This window comes from Aricia agestis, chromosome 1 (genome assembly GCF_905147365.1).
Source record: "Aricia agestis chromosome 1, ilAriAges1.1, whole genome shotgun sequence".
Taxonomy (NCBI): Eukaryota; Metazoa; Arthropoda; class Insecta; order Lepidoptera; family Lycaenidae; genus Aricia; species Aricia agestis.
The window spans coordinates 25,844,566-25,865,554 of record NC_056406.1 but is presented as its reverse complement, the minus strand read 5'-3'; the positions used below and the strand labels follow the sequence as shown (position 1 = coordinate 25,865,554).

General features: G+C 33.8%; 1 non-coding gene across 1 annotated transcript; it reads left to right on the top strand.

Annotated features, from left to right (window-relative positions):
* Positions 1-20,604: 20,604 nt before the first annotated feature.
* LOC121734636 lies at positions 20,605-20,766 on the top strand. Its single transcript, XR_006036773.1, has one exon. It is a non-coding gene; the product is annotated as a U1 spliceosomal RNA (small nuclear RNA).
* Positions 20,767-20,989: the final 223 nt, after the last annotated feature.

The following is a 20,989-nucleotide window of genomic DNA, read 5'->3' as shown; positions in this document are numbered from 1 at the left end:
TTTTCTATTTTAATAATTCAAGTGTTATATTATTTTCTTTTTTTTTTTTAGATTATTAAATAGTGGTGTATATTAAACTATGATGGTAAGTGCCAAATGGATATTATTGTAGGATTATATAATGAGATAAAGGATATAAGAATTTATTTAATTAAAATTGGAGCAAAACGAAGACATGGGCAGATATTAAAAATAAAGCTAAGCGAGAGCAATGATATTTATGAGCGCTATAATAATTGGTCAATTGATTTGAAGAAAAAATGTGAGAAAAAATGTTTTTCTAATGATGATATTTTATTAATAAATAATTATTGTACTAAATTTTTAGAATTATATGAGGAAATTTTGTTATTGTGTAAAAGCAACTCGGACTCGTCATTAACCATGGATTCTTTTGATTTAAGGACTGCTTTAAACCTTTTACCTGTTATGACAAATGAGGAATGTAACATTAAACAGCTGATTGATAATATTCAATATTATAGTTCGTTATTAAAAGAAAAGGAGTGTAAGCAAAACCTGATTAATTTTGTTTTGAAAAGTCGATTGTCTGTAGAGGCAAAATTAAAATTGAAGTCGTCTTATGATTCTGTAAGTGAATTGATTAATGACATGAAAAATACTCTTTTAAGTAAGAAAGCTGCAGCCTCAATTCAGCATAAATTGCAAAACATGAAACAAGCGGACAGGTCTATTTCAGATTACGGCAAAGAAATTACCGAATTATTTGTAGATTTGACGATTTCTCAATCCGACGGCAATGAGCAATGCTATAATATTTTAAAACCAATTAATGAAAAATTTGCTATTAAACAATTTGCAGACGGGTTGCGAAGTCGTAGATTGAGCACGATTATTTCAGCTAGGAATTATAATTCACTTAAGGATGCAATCCAGGCCGCCCAGGATGAGGACACAACGTCAATGGCATCAACTTCGGGTGAAATATTAGGTACGTATAATAATTCATTTAATTTTAATAACATGAAGCGAAATAATTATTTTAGAGGTCAGCGCGGACGCAATAATTTTTTCGATCACCACGGACGTGCTAGAGGTCATCGTGGGCAATGGGTGCCACCAGCAACGCGTAGTCAAGGACAATGGAATCCGCCCACCGGCCGTGGACAGTGGAACCCCCCCGCTTCCCGAGCAGGACATTGGAATAACCCTGCTTCCCGAGGACAACCCCGTGGGCATCGGTATAAAGGTAAGTCAAAATATTATAATAGTTCTGGAAATCAAGGGATAAACGTAATGTGCCAAAGCAGTGAATCAGAATTAAAACCGAATCAGTTTTTTCGTGACTGACAACGAACATTTTATTTTTTCAAGCGATAGTAATTGTTATGTTTCAATAGATTCTGGCTCTTCGTATTGTAAAAACCAACATTTTTTAGTAGATTCTGGAGCATCATTATCTGCTTGCAAATACAAGCATGCACAAAAATTTAATATTCCAATTCACACTGAAGATATTACCATACATGGTTTAGGTGGAAAAGTCCAGGCAATAGGATACGTTTATTTACCTATGGTTTTATGTAACGATACTATTTATCATAAGTTTTATGTTTTTGATAATTTACCAATTAAAGTAAATGGAATTTTGGGTCGTGATTTTTTGAATAAATACAAAGCTAAATTAAATTTCGAGAAAAGCAATTTAACTTTAGAGATTTCCAACAATAATTTGGTTACGTTACCCATTGTGGACGATTGTTCGGTTAACATTAATATTCCAGCTCGTAGCGAGTCGATACATTTTATAGAAACTGACTTTACAGAAGATTGTGTAATAATTTCAAATGAATTAAAACCCGGTGTATTTTTAGCAAGTTCTATAGCTACTCCTAAAAATGGACGAATACCTGTGCGTATTTTAAATGTCACTGATAGTGATGTATTATTAAATAATATTACACCATCAATCGAAAAATTAAATTGTTATGATATATGTACTTTTAAAAAAACAACAAAAGATGCGGATAGGGTTAAAAAGTTATTTTCTCTTTTAAATATAAAACATTTAAATGATGAAGAACAGAAGAGTATTGAAAATATTTGTGCTAAATATGCCGATATTTTCTATCTGCCAGGAGACAAGCTGAGTACTACAGATGCATATACTCACACAATAACCTTAAAGCCGAACACAAGACCGGTATTTTCGAAACAGTATAAATTACCTTATTCTCAAAAAGCTGAAATTAAGACTCAAATTAATAAAATGTTAGAGGAAGGAATTATAGAACCTAGCAAAAGTGATTGGTCAAGTCCTGTATTACTAGTCCCTAAAAAATCTGAAAGTGGTAAAAAATGGCGACTAGTTGTTGATTATAGAAAATTAAATAACTGTATTGAAGATGATAAATTCCCTTTACCTGATATTACTGAAATTCTTGAATCGTTAAATGGTAGCATTTACTTCACGCATTTAGATTTGCATCAGGGTTATTATAATGTAAAATTAGATGATAACAGCAGAAAATATACTTCATTTTTGTCAGGTCAGTACCAAATGACTCGTATGCCTATGGGACTCAAAACAAGCCCTAATTCATTTTCGAGGATGATAACTATGGCAATGGCAGGCCTAAATTACGAAAAATGTCTTATTTATCTTGACGATTTAATAGTCTTTGGGAGAAATTTGAGTGCACATAATAAAAATTTATTAGATGTTTTTGAAAGATTGCGTAAAATTAATTTAAAATTAAATCCTTTAAAATGCGATTTTCTAAAAAAGGAAATCCTTTATTTAGGACACATTATTTCAAGTAGTGGAATATCCCCAGATCCTGAAAAAATTGCTACAGTACAAAATTATCCAATACCTTCAACAACAGATGAAGTAAAAAGATTCGTTGCTTTTAGTAATTATTATAGAAAGTTTATACCCAATTTTGCAGAAATCGCATACCCATTAAATCAGTTAACTAGAAAAAATGTTAAGTTCCTCTGGGATGATAAATGTCAACAATCATTTGAAACACTAAAGAAATGCTTAGTCTCCCCTCCAATACTACAATATCCAGATTTCTCTGAACAAAATAAATTTATATTACAAACCGATGCATCTAATAATGCAATAGGAGCTATATTGGCAAATAGTAATGGTCTACCTATAGCCTACGCTAGTAGAAGCTTAAATAAAGGAGAAAAGAACTATCCAACAATAGAGAAAGAATTACTTGCTATAGTTTGGGCAGTAAAGTATTTCCGTCCATATTTATATGGACGTCCATTTAAAGTACTGACGGACCATAGACCTTTAGTATTTTTATTTAATATGAAAGATCCGTCGAGTCGTCTCATGAAATTTAGGATGACATTAGAAGAATATAACTTTGAGGTAGAATATGTTAAAGGTTCAGACAATGCAGCTGCAGATGCGCTGTCTCGAATCATTTTAACATCAAAAGACTTGAAAGAAATGCATGAAAAAGTAGTTAACGTAATGACAAGAGCACAAGCGAAAAAATTACTTAAGGTTAATTCCCCGGTGGATTCGGTAAGCACTAATTTGAGGACTGATCACCCTCAAGTAGTGAATACCCATATCAAACCAAAGGATTCTGTCGAGTTAAGATTTATTAGTAATAGGAAAATGTTAGATGGATTAAGAAAAAATAAAATAATTACCAAGGAAAATAAGTTATTTTGTTATGTTGAAAGTAAGAATACAATTTACATAAAATTCCTTAACTCTCAATCACAAATTGCGCGAGACGAATTTGTGAGAGAAATGGATGATTTTTGTAACTCACTCAAATTAGAAGAAGTATACATATTAAAGAACAAAGAGAATGATATTTTTATTAAAAAGTTGTTAGAAAAGATAAATAGTTTAACAAACAGGTCCGGACCGCGATTATGTATTTTAGAAGATGTCCAACGCATTGAAGACAAAGATGATAGAAGAGTGATTTTAAACGACTTCCATCTCTTACCTAGTAGTGGCCATGCTGGTATGAGAAGGATGTCAAATAATATTAAAAAGTACTATTATTGGCCTGGCATAGATAACGATGTAAGAAATTTTGTTAAACGATGTGATAAATGTCAACGCCTAAAATATTCTCAACCGAATAGAGAACCAATGGTTATTACAAGCACAGCTAGTACTGCATTTGAGAAAATATATTTAGATTTAGTAGGTCCTTTAGAAGTAGATGATAATGATCATAAGTACGTTTTAACGCTGCAATGTGAACTAACTAAATATGTAGAAGCATATCCCTTAATTTCCAAAAAATCTGACGAAGTAGCTAGAGCTTTTGTAAATAATTTTATCCTTAGATACGGAGTACCGAAAGAAGTTGCAACTGATAGAGGGAAGGAGTTCTTGTCTCAGATATTTAAAGAGGTATGTAAACTACTCAATATTAAACAACTCAATTCTACAGCATACCATCACGAATCTATAGGTGCTTTAGAGGTAACACATAAAAATTTAAATGCATTTATCCGTATTCAATGTGACAACCATCCTGAAATATGGAGTATGTGGCTTCCTTTCTGGTGTTTTGGTTACAACACCACATGAGAAACTAAATACACACCCCATGAGTTAGTATTTGGTAAAAAATGTTCCCTTCCAAGTAATCTAACACAAGACCTTGATCCAGTGTACAACTGTGAATTTTATCCGAATGAATTGAGGTACAGGCTGCAACTTTCTCAAAGAGAAGCTAAGAATAATTTATTAGAAAGTAAATTAAAGAGGAAACTAAGATATGATAAAAATATTAAACCTGTAAGTTATAAAGTAAATGATTTGATTTTAGTTAAAAATGAAATAGGTAATAAGTTTGAAGATATTTATTCAGGACCATATAAAGTTGTAAAAGACATGTCACCTAATGTAGAAATTATAAATGAAAAAGGTTCAGTAGATGTGGTGCATAAAAATAGAACAAAACTTTATGTTAAAAATAATGATTTAACTATATAAGAATTTAAAAAAAAAAAATGTGCAATGAATTTTTTTTTTTTTTATTAAGAAGGGTGATGTAGAGGTACAACACTAATTGTAATGTCACAGCACTATGCTGGACTATATAGTGGGAATTTAATATTAAATAAACGCAGTCTTAATTAAGCATCGAGTGGTTTCATTTCTCCCGAACCACCACCTTACAGACTACGGAACCCTAAAAATGGCAAAGTTTGGATTTGTATTAATACATACTAAAATTACTTAATAGGTTTAATTAATTGTTAATAAGACTTGGAAAGTACGTCCTTATAATTTTATGGTTGTTAAGAGCGGGCTGCCAAATTTTGCTGTGTTTTCTAAGTATTCGATCCCGGAAGACGATTGACTTGAATGAAATTAAGATTTATTTATAATAATTGTATATTTATCTGATATTTGCCTAACGGAAAACACGATTCACTTATTTTCAATTGTTATATTTTACGAAATTATGAATCTTTCTAGGCTTTTCAACAAAATATATCTGTTTACAATGATTGAGTAACTATGTATCATTGAATAACTTGCACTACTAAATTCACACACTTTATAGAATAAGGGCTAAGGGAAATATTTATAGTAAATATTGTATTTAATTTTTAAGTAATCATCAAAAACAGTTTTGGGACTTACGACCTGTACTTTCGTGTTATAATGCGGGAACCGTTGTTACGTAGTATTGTTCACTATAAGCTGCAGCGTAAAGTACAATTCTCGGGGGCACGGTACCTGGAATCATTATATCACGATTGGAGGACCGGAGGATACGATACGATTGGAGGGAATAGCGGGGTGTGTAGGCTAGTTAGGTAGGCTAGCGTGCTTTGATATTTTTGACAGCAGGCTCTTAAATCTCATTTCCCAAATTCGAAAATTTCTTATATTACTTACTTACTACAAAATCGAGATGGCGGCGCGGCGTTCACAATACGCTATTTCGTGCCATCGCGTGCAAGATAATGGCGTAGAAAATTGTCTAATTATATTTTACGTGCTAGAATTTTTCCTATCCGTTCCAACGCAAAGGATTTACTGTAAACGTGGGCACCAAGTTTTATGTTAAACATTTTCTACTTTACAATAAGGGGAATTCTAAGAATTAGAAATGCCAAAAAAGTTAAAAAAATACTTCGTTAGTGACCTTTGAAAGTTATCCACATTCTTATCCCGAAATGCGGAAATTGAAAATTGATAGCGTCTCTCACCAATGACTTTTTAAAAAAAAACCTTAGATTAAGGATATAAGTAGATGGATTCTTAGCTTGCCATAGTGTGCGTGTAGGGATGGGCGTATATCTGCTTGTATATCGATAAAAATATAAAATTAGACTACAGCCATCGACCAATAGTCGACCATAATTTTATGTTATAGATTTTTATCACGGTATAGATTTTTAGGACATCAAAAAAAGGAGGTTATCAATTCGACCCGCATGTTCAAAAGTATATGAAAAATGAAAATATTTTTATATAAATAAAATATTTAATTATATGATTACACAAATTGTTAAAAATATACATAATACTAGATGTCCCGCGCGGCTTCGCCCGCGTAAATTAGAAATTTTACAGAATCCGTAGGTACATTTTCCCATAAAAAATATTTCCCCCGTTTTTCCCACATTTTCCTGAGTTTCTTCTGTCGTATTAGTCTTAGAGTAATAATATAATATAACCTTCTCGATAAATGATGAGTCTTACTCGATAAATGATCTATCTAACACTGAGATAAGTTTTTAAATCGGACCTGTAGTTTCTGAGATTGACGCGTTCAAGCAAACATACTCTTCAGGTTTATAATATTAGGTAGATATAGATTTTTTTTAATTATCGCTTGACAAACTCGAGTCTCGATCTAAAAGACTATGAAATGGTATAATATGGTAGTGATGATGATGATGATGATGATGAAGAATGTAATTTGCATAGTAGCATATGCTTTCTGTTCTTAAAACAACGCCGAAACTCCCAAACTTGTATCTATAAAGAATCAGGAATTCTCTCAGCACCTTCCGAACCACGGTATACCAGGTATATCTCGGTGCAAAATCTTACTTGTTGGTAGCATATGCTTAGAATACTTCTCACGAAACCGAAGTCACCATATGTTTCCCTATAAGTTTTGAGGAGTTCCCTCGATTACTTATGGATCCTTCATCAGATCACCACTTTTCTGAATATAATACCAAATTGGGATGATACCCTATATACCAAAAGAAAAATTTTGAAAATCGGTTAACAAACGGCGGAGTAATCGTTGAATATAAGAAAACGAACATAACACCTCCCCCATTTTGAAAGTCGGTTAAAATTGTAGCCTATGTGTTATTTATTTAATATTTTAATCAGCACATGAATTTAATAATAAAATTTTTTTCAAATTAATCGTAGCACCATCTGTCAGGACAAACTAAAATTGAAATAGAATAATATTGAATGCGATGATAGCGCCGTCCGCCGGATCTAATGTAAAACATTCCAAAATCAACAACTCCTTATAAATAAGAAATTAATTGAAAAAACATTTTCCAGTAGACCAAACTGTAAATCTAAACCATTCTCGAATCTCCACGAACACACACAAAAAATTTCATCAAAATTGGTCCAGTCGTTTAGGAGGAGTTCAGTCACATACACACGCACACAAGAAATATATATATTAAGATGTATACTCTATAAGCCACGAAGGCTTGTCCGGAGTGTAATATCAATAAAATCAACAGTTTTTATAAGAAAACAATTTAAAAGAACAAAAATACTTTATTATACTTAATTACTATTAAACAACAATTTTGTAAAATAACAATTAATATGTATTATCGACGAAATAAAGACGTTAAAGCATTGGATACTCGTGACGGGACACATAATAATATAATGTGTCCACTGTCCCAACATCAGTGTCCGATCTTTCAATCAATAAAATATGCCATACATGATACCTACATCATAACATGTAAGGATCGGGCACCGGTGTTAGGACACATTGTATAATATTACACAGTACACACATATTAAAAATTAGAAATTAAATGAAAATGAAAAATATTCAAACATAAGGTTTAATTGAATATGTTCTTAGTCGCAGCTTTTGAAGTAAATATAATATTAACTTCCATATAGGTTTCCAATTGTCATCATCATCACATTGACTTCTTCTCTAGGAGCATTTCTTTAACCTAAAAATAATTTGTTTATTAGTATCAATATTCAAAAGTATTTATTCCATTTTTTGCACATTACAAAATTTGGACATGACAAGATTTAAATGAAAAAATATGAAATTAGCAATTTTTAAATATGGATTACGGGGAAGGTTGTCTGCTTTATAATTATTGGACTCTGTTTAATGACTGCATTTGTGTTTCATGCTATAAAAAATTACGTATTGCGATATGAATGCAGTCATGTTCTTTAGATCATTTAAAATGGCATCCATAACTTAAAAAATGTGGGTTGATCCACAATTAATGACTGCGAGTATTGAATACTTAAATCCATATTATAAAAATATAATCTTTAGCTAACCTTAGTATGCCTCGAAAATTATATTACTGAAAACAGTTGACAACAGTCTCCTTAACGGGGGGGTCTCCTGAGGGTGGTAGTAATAAGGGGGAATTTCTTCACTTAAACCATCCCTCCTCACTCCATATTCTCACCACCAGATTACTTGGTTATAATCTAAACTTAAAAATAATACTTCATTATAGGTCTCTCCGTCATCACCATCATATTGAACTTTTCTTTAGAAGCATTCCAAAAACCTAAAAATATAGTTGGTTTAGTGACATTAAATGTACTTAATACTATAAAATATATACATATTATAATATTGTATACGGGGCAATATGCTTTATGTAAATTTTCCATACTTAGCCCATCAAGCCCCAAGCGGAACCCAGGTGCCGCATAACAACTGAACATCTATTGTGTCTGATATTTATTAAAAAAGAGTAATGCCAGGATAAAATTTCAAAAAGTAAATCCAAGTAACGATTTGAGTACTTACAGGGTAAAGGTGTAAGAGCTGTTGATCATTTTACTCTGCGTTAGAACTTTTTTATTTCAATAAAATCATTGTTTCAAACTTACGTTTGAAATGATAATCCCAATATTGTGATGCCTTCATAAGGGAGTAAGGATTAAAAACTTGCATGAAACTTGCGTCTAAATATTTCTGTTTGTCGTCTATTTTGAAGCATGTTCAAATCCTGAAAAAAAAAACATTTAGTCCATGACAATATTTTTATCGATATAAATTTATACTTCAAGCAAGGTGCATCCCTAAAGCACATGTAAAAATCTATGCTATATTTGTAGCCAAATTATTACTTGATGTGACATTTTTATCACTAATGGCATAAACAGCATGATTAAGCGATTATTACACTTATAAATTTTCTTTTTAACTTACAAAAATACCGATTGATAAGCCCAAAAAACGTTGTTGAAAACTTACGTATGTTATGTTAAATCCACGTGTTTGAGGCATTCCTTGGCCGTTTTTATGGTTTATTATTTAGCGGAACCACAAAACCCAACTAGATATTGCATTTAACGTTCACTAAACACTTTTATTAGCACTTTTAAAACATGAAAGACAGACCGACTCCTTTGTTATGTTCTACTCGGTCGGACATAACATTACAGGCTTTTGACGTTTATACACCGATATGAGCTTTCTCTTTCACTCAACTTACTGCATCGTTAGTAAGAAAGAGTAATATTATCAACTGTCAAAATATAAGGCCTCCAATAGTTATTATACCTTCGTGAAAAAAACTTTGTTAAAATAATGCCAGCAACAGCCAGCAAAAGAAGAATACAAAACAGAAACAAAATATTCTCTTTAAAAGTAAATTAAAAATACCGAAATCCAATCGTTCTCAATGTAAGCATTACTTAATAAAAAATTATAAAATTCTTGTGGAGATATTTTTGTCAAATACAATAATGAAATGTTCTTTTCGGTGGCTGCTATCAAGCTGCTATTAAATTTCGTTGGCTTATAGAGCTTTACGTTAAATATTACGTTTCAGTTATTGGATATAGAAATGTAAAAAATAGTACAACTTACAGAATGATACTATAGTGATTAGTAGGTAATGTAAGTTATCAGAAACAAGCCCATTGTAACCATTTTTTTTAAAGACAAAAAATTTAAAATGCTGAAAATATTTCGATCGAATATTGCCATTCGAGTAAAGATTTATTAAATTGTAAATTCCATTTGCCTACGTAAATTCTAACCCCATACGGCAAAATGGGTTTTGCTCGATATACTTTCAGGGGAATATTTTCGGTAGCAAATGCACCGGGATTCTGTGAAAATGCACATATTCCGTAAAAACACATGAAATTGAGCCCGCGCTGAGATGGTGACGCCTGATCAAAGGTTATAGGGGTTCAGATGCATCCCCGCGAAATTGGAACGAAATGTGATGTGCGATGTCATCGTGCATCGGAATAAACAGCACGACAATGTATGGGGTGAAAAATATACGTTTTAAACTTTCTAAAGTTCCCGTTTTTAGGATTTCGTACCCAAAGGGCAAAAAGGGGTATTACTTTGATGTCTGTCCGTCTGTCTGTCAGTCTATCCGTAAGTCTGTCCCCGGGCTCTTACTTAAGAACGGTAATAGCTAGAGAGTTGAAAATTTCACAGTTTATGTATTTCTGTTGTAGCTAGAATAAAAAATACTAAAAACAGTATGAAATATTAATTTCATACTGTTTTTAGTATTTTTAAAAAAAAATAGGCCAAAAATTGTGTTTTTCTGTTATGAGAGCATTAAACATTAGTTTAATGCTCTCATAACAGAAAAACACAATTTTTGGCCTATTTTTTTTCTCTATAACGGTACGGAATCCTTCGTGATCGTGCGCGAGTCCGATTTGCATTTGGCCGATATTATTCCAATTTAGCGAACAAGCTAAGTAATAGGAGTATAGTCACATATTAGGTAATGTAATGAAGAGTTATATTAAAAATGTCCCTCTACTACTAGTAGGCAGGTACTTTAAAAGTACGTGTTCTATTTAGAACGTGTTCTCACTTGTGATTGCGTCTGTACCTACTCCAGAAAATATTTTACAAATCACCATTATATTTTACAAATTAAGAATGCACCTGACCCTAACTTGACTACATACATACATACATTACTAGATCTCAAAATCTGTAGGGTCTAGAAAACTGATTTTTTTTACACTTGAAGTAACTTCAGTTCATAAAGATTTAATGCTCAAGACGAAAACACGATACTTTTATTTTTTCAAAAAACCTTGGTTTAGATCATTTTTAAGACTGGAATGGACTGGATTGGATTGGAATAATGTAATCCGGCTTTAAATATAAATTTAAAAAACTCTTTTGAATTGCATTTTTTTGAGTGATTTTGAGATATACTTAATCAATTCGTATTTAATTACTGTGATGGTCATTTTTTGAAAACTTTTACGAATTATCAACGAATAATGTTAAAAGAGACAGAAAAAGCTTAAAGCTACATATACAAACATTTAATCAAATACGAATTGTATAATTCCTACAGAATTTTGGGTTATACTTCCCTTGGCAGGACCTTTATTCCGACAGCATAAAAGTCATTATCACAAAACTCCGGGCTAATATAACTACGAACGGACAAACGATTCGGGAATAGCTTTGTAACGAATTGCATTCCGAATTGAGTTTTGAGTATTTTATTTTGGTCATTACTGCCGATGTGTTCAGGTGGAATTTCTATTAAAATGCCTGTAGAATTTCCGCTTAACTAGCTAAAAGCCGAGCTTTGTGAGGGTTCGCGACGTTTTTCTGCGTGGTGATAATCTTTAAGGCAGTTTTTAGGGTTCCGTAGTCAACAAGGAACGCTTATAGTTTCGGTCTGTCCGTCCGTCTGACGGTCTGTCTGCCTGTCCGTCCGCGGTTTTGCTCAGAGACTATTAGGACCTGCAAAGCTGTAATTTGGCATGAATGCACATATTAGTGATGCCGACAAAATGGTAGGTACCTACATGAAATCTTAAAAAAATATTTTTTTTATGGTATGTTCCCTACACATCAAGCGGGGATGATTTTTTTTTCGCGTCCACCCCATCGTGTGGTCGTTGGATAGGTTTTTTTTAAATATAACGAGTATTCTTAGATCATTTTCCGATTTAGGGATCCGTTTGTGAAATATTAAGTTTTAAAGTGTAAAAATCGTTAGTGTCCAGTGTCCCCTTCTATGGTGCTAAACGGTTGCTTCTGGAAATGTGAAAAAATTCACGGGAGTAGGAAATACAGATGTTGAATTTAAAAGGAAAACTATCACGGCTAAAGAAGACTTCACAAGTTATTGAGTTATTTGAGTAATAGCCGATCAACTAAAAAAATGTATTCGGCGAAGTATGAAGGAACTTTTCGTTCAAATTCCTTTGGAAGTATTAAGTCATTGAGATGATGTTGTTAGTAGTGTAAAACACGTTATAAATGTATATTCATTGACCATTACAAAAATTAAAAAAACTAGCGGTACTACGGAACTATACACGCACTTGGCCGGTTTTTTTTAAATATTTTAATAGCAACCAAACCCTGACTGACCAATGATAACATATTATCTAAATAAAAATTACTATGTTAAAACACAAATCAATATGCGTGATAGTTTTTCCGTAAAGTGTACCACAAAAGTGCTCTGTTGTGGCCTGTGGGATATACTAGGGCTCGCTTCGCTCGCGGCCTCGCTTCGCTCGCGGCCTCGCTTCGCTCGCGGCCTCGCTTCGCTCGCGGCTTCGCTCTGATATGCCCTGATGAAGGATTTTATTATTATTTATTATCATCACCATTAAAGGTTGATTCAGACCGCAATGCGACGCTTAGATGCATTTATAAATTAGTATGGATTTGACTGATTTCCAAGACGTCTCGCGCAATTGAAATCTGTCAAATCCATACAAATTTATGCATATTTAGTGGGTCTGAAAATCAACTACTGGGTACTTTTTATAGGAAAATAATAAGACGAGCGAATAAAAAATTACTTTGCGACTGATGATGAACATACTGTTTTAATAACATGAGCGGCATTAATTTGACTAAGCGAAAAATAAACTAAACTAACGACTAATATTGATTTATAATAAAATCCAGAACGAGCTAACAAACTGTGGATTGCGATTAATCTATTTCAGATATTAAAATTCTATCCGAGCGACTGTATTACTAAGTGGAACGCGACTGGAAATACATAGCGGGCAACTTCAATATTAAATATAGATTACATTTTTCTAAGTGAGGTTATTTATTACGAGCTACTAAAAAGTTCACTGTGAGCAAACTTTTGTGAGCTGCTTTATTAATGATAATTGGTTACTGATATTCTATTTAAGGCTTTATATTTTATATTTTGATACGTGTTTTAATGAAAACTACATGTTGTTAAATACGTGCGAATTCGAATGGGGGCGGGGCGAGGAATCGTTGCAGTCAGGCGAGTTGGACTGCGGACCAATACGACTTTTTTGGGTTAGGTTAGATGGGGATGGGGAGCGAAGCGCAGCGAAGCTCCCGCCTTAGCTCAAGACTCATACTAATTGAAGCCAGTTGTTTTTTTTTTTTGTATAGGTCGCCATTAAAATTTTTACCCATTTCTTTGACATTCCGTTAAGGATTATAATTTTTGTAATTTATTAATGATTTTTATATATACGGGGTTTACCCTCCCTCCTCCCCTAAATCGTTGGGCATGATTCCAATCTTTTACCGTTATATAACTTAAGTTCCTACAAATAGAACAATACATAATATTTTGGGATCATCAAATAAAAGTATGAAATCCTTTCTATCTCTGTTAGCTACCACTTTTTTTCACAGATAAAATTGTTGTTCCTCTTATCCAAATGAAGCTACTCACAAAAAATTTGCTTGATAGTAATAAAAAAAATTGTTCTAGGGATCCCTGATTAAAAGTGTTTCATCAATTAATAGTTATTTCATATTCATTTTTTTTTGTTTTAATGTGTGCTCATTATACTCTGCTCATCAGTGTATTTTTCAAAGTGGTTTTTGTATTCGAAACACTTCATTTAAGTTAAAATGCCGCTCAGTATAAAAAATGCAGGACGTAACGTTGACACTCAAACAGATATTAGGACGCTCAAATATTATGAAGCTGCTCATTTTGTATTTTAAGTAACCCAAATAAATAATTTCTATGTTGCTGTTCTGTTAATTTCTCGTCACTCACAGTCAGTCGCTCAAATAGTAATTATATAACCTAAATTTAGTAATTTTAACACTTAAAACTGTAATTTACAGTCACTCGATTAAATACTACCCCTTTTTATATTGATAAGTGCATATTTTCTTGAATTAATAATAGTAAATTAAGTATTACAACTCGAGACTGACGGCGACCATTGTTTGTGCGACGGGATAGCGATGGACGTTGCCATGGTGACATACTTATTTAGTCACTTCAATAAAATAATACGTGCGAAATACTTTATACGGCAAAGAAACGTTTGCCGGGACAGCTAGTATAATATAAAGTAGATAAAAAACTTTTCTCAGAAGAGAAATTGATTCCTAGGCAGACGGGGGACCTACGTAGTTTGGTCGCCTTGGTCTGGCAACTGCCTAGGAACCAATTTCCTTGGTAGTACATACAAAATTTAATTGAAATCGGTTGAGCCGTTTTGAAGAAGTTCGCGCACATAACGAGAATTTTATATATGTAGATGATACACTAAGGGCCTGTTTCACCACTTTCACCAATTCCTGATAAGTGACGAATAGGCTATCCACCTATTAACTTGACACATCAAGTATGGAGAATCTGTCAAGAAAGTTGTGAGTAGCCTATTCGGAACTTTATCAGAAAGTGGTGAAACAGGCCGTAAGGGACACATGGTCTAAGATAACTTGAGGGTAGAAGGCATTTTTCTCAGTCAGGAACCTTTATTTTTTGTTCCGGTTAACCCGGGATTTTCAAGGGATCACCGTAATTCCTCGATGTTCCCTTGGCTTTTATTTTAATAGCCGCTTTGTGATACAGATACTAAACGATTAAAGACTTACCAACGCCGCGTGTAGCTTTTTATATCTAATTGAGTAATGTAACAGGAACATAAACAAAGGAGTATGTTTTAAAATGTATGGAGTCTGGTCAAAATTTCCACCACTAAGTCCTAGTGGTGGAAATTTTGAGAGACCTATATAGTAAAATTGTCTACTAAATACTGAATCATTATATCCAGACCGCAGTAAAAAATACCCTGTCAGTGAAAAGTTATGACTGAATGAAAAGTCGTGTTTTTACTATTTTGTATGAAAAATATTGTAGATGTAATAATAATGTATTGAGTTTGGTGCAAATGTCAACAACAAATAACACTTACGTAAAGGTCTGCTAAATACGGAATCATTTTAACTGGACCGCAACCAAAAATAAACTGTAAGTAAAAAGTTATGACGGAATGAAAAAGTTCTACCATTTTATTCCATAAAATAGTGTTAATATAATTCATTGTACTTTTTAACTACTCAATCTATGTTATGACATGCCGCAGGCTTTCACTGAAATAGATGAATGTCAATATCAGTATTTTCACTTCAAAAATATTTTTTCATATGGTCGTAACTTTTTACTGACAGCTTATTTTTAATTTGTCTAGACCATAATGAAAGTTACTCTATATTTAATGGACAAAATGGGTTTCGTTAGTGGTGGAAATTTGGACCACTTTACTGCATTCTCCTTTGTTTGGTTACGCCCAGCTTCTACGCCTGAATACATAATCAGAAGTTTGAACTAAATATAACAAATCAAAAGCCAAGTTTATACTTATTAATAAACTTCAGTAAAAACTTCAAGAACTGAGTTTTAAGGTGGGTTGCACCAAAGGCGTTGTTTTGGTTAAGCTTAAGGTTATGGTCAAAAATGGCGTCCATTATTGACTTTAACTAGAGATTTGAGAGTTCATTTGACATTTTGGTATAGTTAAAGTTATAGAATTAAAATAAGTTGGTGCAACCCACCCTTAGGCCTTAGTGATATGATCTAAAAATAAAAGTACCTATCTATTATTCATAAAGTAACTGTAGCTTAATTATTACTTAGTTATTTTATTAAGAAATAAGTACTCAACTTTAATATCCAAAGAAATGTTACTTGCCACTTAAAATTAAAAAAAAATGCAAATCCTTTATTGTCAGAAGGTAATAAATGGTGTGGGGTCGCGGGACAGCCCACTGTAAAGTTAAAATGATAAATGAACGTGTGGGCCCCGACGGCAAATTGCGTGACCTATATCCGCCACTGGAGTGGGCCCCGAATGGCTTAATTGTCCAATCGTCCACGCACTAAACGTTAATACAACCTTTATTATCATCATCTTCAGTGTTTCTATAGACTATATTCTATAATATTATATAGTCTATAGAGCAGGGGTCACCAATTAGTTTCATTCGGGGTCCATTTTTAAGAAATGAAATGACCTTCGTGGTCCACACATTTTGTAAAAAAATATTTATTAAACAAAGGTAATTACGGAAATTACAAAGGTGTTTATTTACGTAATAAATAATGAGAAAAGTGTCAATTTTTGTTGCTAATAATTATTAATTATTATCTGTCTGAAGTTTCGAGTGAAATTGGTGCAAGCAATTGAATTAGATCCGAGATGGTCATCAGTAAGTCGAGACCGAAATTTATTTTTAACGAAGTTCATCTTCGAAAACGCGGACAATTGGTCGGGACCGCGGTCCGCCATTTGGTGACCCCCGCTATTGGGCATGATAGCTATACCTACTATAAATAAATAAATAAATAAATTAATAAAAATTGTTTTATTTCCGAATAGATTTGTAACAAATGCTTTCAGAACGTTTAATTAGGGTTCCGTACCTCAAAAGGAAAAAACGGAACCCTTATAGGATCACTTTGTTGTCCGTCTGTCCGTCCGTCCGTCTGTCAAGACCCTTTTTCTCAGGAACGCGTGGAGGTATGAAGCTGAAATTTATATCAATTACTCAAGTCTACTGTCCCTTGAAGCTGTGAAAAAATCAAACTTCTAAGCCAACGCAATCAAAAGATACAGCCGTTTATGCCGCAAATTTTCGACACTTGCAAGGGAATCAAAACCTACAGGGTGCTTCCCGTGAACTCAGAATCTTGAAATTTGGTACGAAGCAACGTCTTATAGCATAGATAAAGGAAAAATTACGAAAACCATACATTTTTAGTTACATCACATAATATATTTTTTTTAATAATTTTAAACTTACTACCCATTTCCTCATAAACGCGTAGAGGTATTAAATTGAAATTCATACCAAATACTCAGGTCTATAATACCTTTAAGCTGTAACAAAATCAAACTTCTATGTCAACGCAATCAAAAGAAACAGCAATTTAAGCTGCATATTTTGAAACTCGCAAGTACTCGCAAGGGAATCAAAACCTAAAGGGTACTTCCAGTCGACCTAGAATCTTGAAATTTGGCATGAAGCAACGTTTTATAGCACACATAAAGGAAAAATTCCGAAAACCTTAAATTTTTAGTTACATTACAAAATATATATTTTTTAATAAATATAAACTTATTACTTTTTTCCTCATGAACGCGTAGAGCTATTACTTAAACGATAAAGAGATCTTTGTCTTAAATTTATGCTCCTCCATCTTTCCCCATTGTAATGTTATGAATTTCATTTTGCAATAAAAATACCATAGTTATGACTCGATTGTCGTAATGAACGAACTTTGTAAACCTTGCAGGTTTGTACGGAACCCTCGGTGCGCGAGTCCGACTCGCACTTGGCCGGTTTTTTTTTTTTATATAAAAAGGGTTTGAATCTGTATTACCTTACAACTTGTGGTGTGTGACAAATGAAAATCATAAAATTATCACCTTTGTGCGCATAATATCATGTACCTTACAGCAACATTGTATTATTTTTAAAAATATTTATTTACAAATAAAATGAAGTATTTTTTACAATACTATAATATGTATACATATTATATGTAAAATTTGATTTGCTTGTAATACATTTCTTGACATTTCATTTGATGAGAACAATATAACACCGCAACATTCGCCTTTGCCTCCGAGTGCAGAAGAAATAAGCCAGCAACTGGACGATATTTGGCATGAAATTAACGAAGAGCCTAATCCATCTGCTGACCTCACCGTTAATAGCATTCAACCATCTCTACTTTCTTTAGAAGCGGCATCTAGTTTCGAAAAATTCACCTTTAATACAGCTAGAAGACTTAGAAATTTCCGACAGTACGTGTACTCTGGATAGTCGAGAATTGTTAGTACAAATTCCTACTCCATTTCCAACTCTCTCTGAACTCTGACTCCGAACTCTGAAGTCTGCAGACCGCAGACAAATCGACGCCTTCGGGATGTAATGATGGAGGAAAATGCGCCTTTCATGGACTGCTTTCAGAAGCAACACATCCATTCTGGCTAAGCTGAACATAAAAACAAGGCTCTGTACCACATTCCTCACATAAATGTATCTTAGAATACCTGACATGTGTCCATTTTGGCTATGTAGCGAAAAAGGAAGGAGGCAATATTAAAATAGGCACTGGCAAGACTCGGGGCGAAGAACTGAGGGGCCACCGTCCAATTCGTTAGTCCGATCAAATCCAATGAATCCAAAAAAATTGAGTCAATCGTCTACGACGCTCTTCGAATAGACGAAGACAGGAAAAGCTAGCGTAACATCATTAGCAGGAACCAGGAAGGTTATGAAAGGGGAGGTCACGACCCTCTGACATGAGGAATACGACTTACATAGGAATAGGATCACTTAGGTTACTAGTACTAGTTCCTAAGTTTCCTGGCCGAAAGAAGAGATATTGAAATATAAACCAAATATAATCTATATCCATGCTTACATTATTGTAAATGCAAAGGTGTGTTTATCTATCTGTTTATTCGCCTGTTCCCTCCTCACGCCCAAACCGCTTAACGGATTTTTCTGATATTTAAAATGGGGATACTTTAAATCAAGGGAAAGGACATGGGATACTTTTCATGTCAATGTTCAGTTCACGGGCGATAAACGGGTAAGGCCAAGTTAGCCTTAATTAAGCTTAGTATTCTTAACAGAGCGAGACAGTATTTCAGTCCGATGCAACGCCTAAAACTCTACAAGGTAAAGATTCGGCCTCACGTGGAATACTATTCTCATCTTTGGGCAGGGGCCAAAGATGAGGACAAAATACCAACTTTTCCCTCTGGATAATAACCAACGAAGGGCTGCTTGGATTGTAGACAGCCATTGTGTTTCAAACAAGCTAGAGTCTAGACCCCTTGGAATTACGCTGAGATGTGTCTTCGCTCTGCATCTTCTATCCGCTGAATCACGGGGAGTATAATTGTTCGCTATCACACCTCCTGCAACATTTAACCATTCCACGGGAATATATACCATTCTCATCACCTTGATGAGTCATCATCTTCATGAGCCGCCATCTGTAAATTTTCTGGACCTATACGACCTACAAACCTGCAAGAACAGAGCCTCTTAAAAGGCTGGCCACGCACCTGCAGCTCCCCTGATGTTGCAAGTGCCCATGAGCGACGGTGGTTGCTTTCCATCAGGTGACCGGTTTGCTCATTCGCCCCCTTTTAAAATAAAAAACCAAGGAGCAGTCGAAATATACAGTCGGCACTAACAAAATATCTGTAAGATTTGTTAGTGCCTACTATGATTTAATGTTAGCATTTTTGTTCAAAACACCACCTGTTTTGAGATTTTTTATTAATAAACGTTTTTTTAAGAAAAAAAAAACTTTTTTGTGTATATGAAGTAATAAGGAAAATTATTACTTCATATACACAAAATGAATTATTAAAAATAATATATACCACGTAAATAAAGAGGAATTTCTCAATAACATACAAAAAAATCAAAAATATAATAAGTCTTACAGTTTTTAAGCTATTCAAGTTTTTCAACTTGCAAATCTTCTGATTGCTCTATTGAAAAGTAGTGATTTTGCAGATCAGACTTTGTTCTACGCATAGGTCGATTTCGGCACTTTGATCGTGCATATTATAATCCGATGTCTAGTCATAAGTTATGGTACTTAAAATTAGTTTTAAGTAACTAACAATTATTTACTATCTTATAGATTTCACAACACCAGAGACCAGCCATACATATTACTCTATGACAACACAGTACTATCATAGAAGTTGATTTAAAGACAAATGGCGGACCAGCGTAATTTGGTAGCGTCACGTCAAACCCAGTCGTCAGCTGATAACGACGAGTCATTTTGACTCGTCGTTATCAGCTGACGACTGGTTGAATTATTGTTAATAAGTTATAAGTTATAACGCAACCAAATGACGAAGGTCCGTCAACTGCCTATGAATAAAAATTTTTAATGGTGCATCGCATACAAAGTGCTCAGAGTATACGAAATAATAAAGCCAATTCTCCCCTATCTAAACCAAAAGCGCCACCTATGTTTGGAATGTTGACATGTGGCGCAACTACGTAGTGCATCAAAAGTCCGCTAGATGTCACTCTCAAGTCCCTACATCGCGCTATCGAAAACGCGAAACGCAGAATGACTACCCTGGGTTGAGAAGGTGTAATCATACTTACCTGGCGTAGGGGATACCGTGATCAAGAAGGCGGTTCCCCCAGAGCGAGGCCCTTCCATTGCACTGCGGTCGGGTTGACCTCTGCGATTATCCCTAATGCGGATAACTCGGACGCGTAATTTTTGGTAGTGGGGACTGCGTACGCGCCGTCCCCTTCATAATATTATTATATTCCTAGTAGCCTAGTGCCGCAGGTATCCTTAAATAGTTAATGGTGTGGGAACCTTACATTTTGCTATTATAAACAGTAACAAAGAAAAACCGGCTAAGTGCGAGTTTGTCTCGCTCATGAAAGGTTCCGTAGCAGCAATAAGGTATATTTCTATGAAATTAAGAGGTTTTTGATTTATTTTCATATTACAGTTGATTTAATGAAAG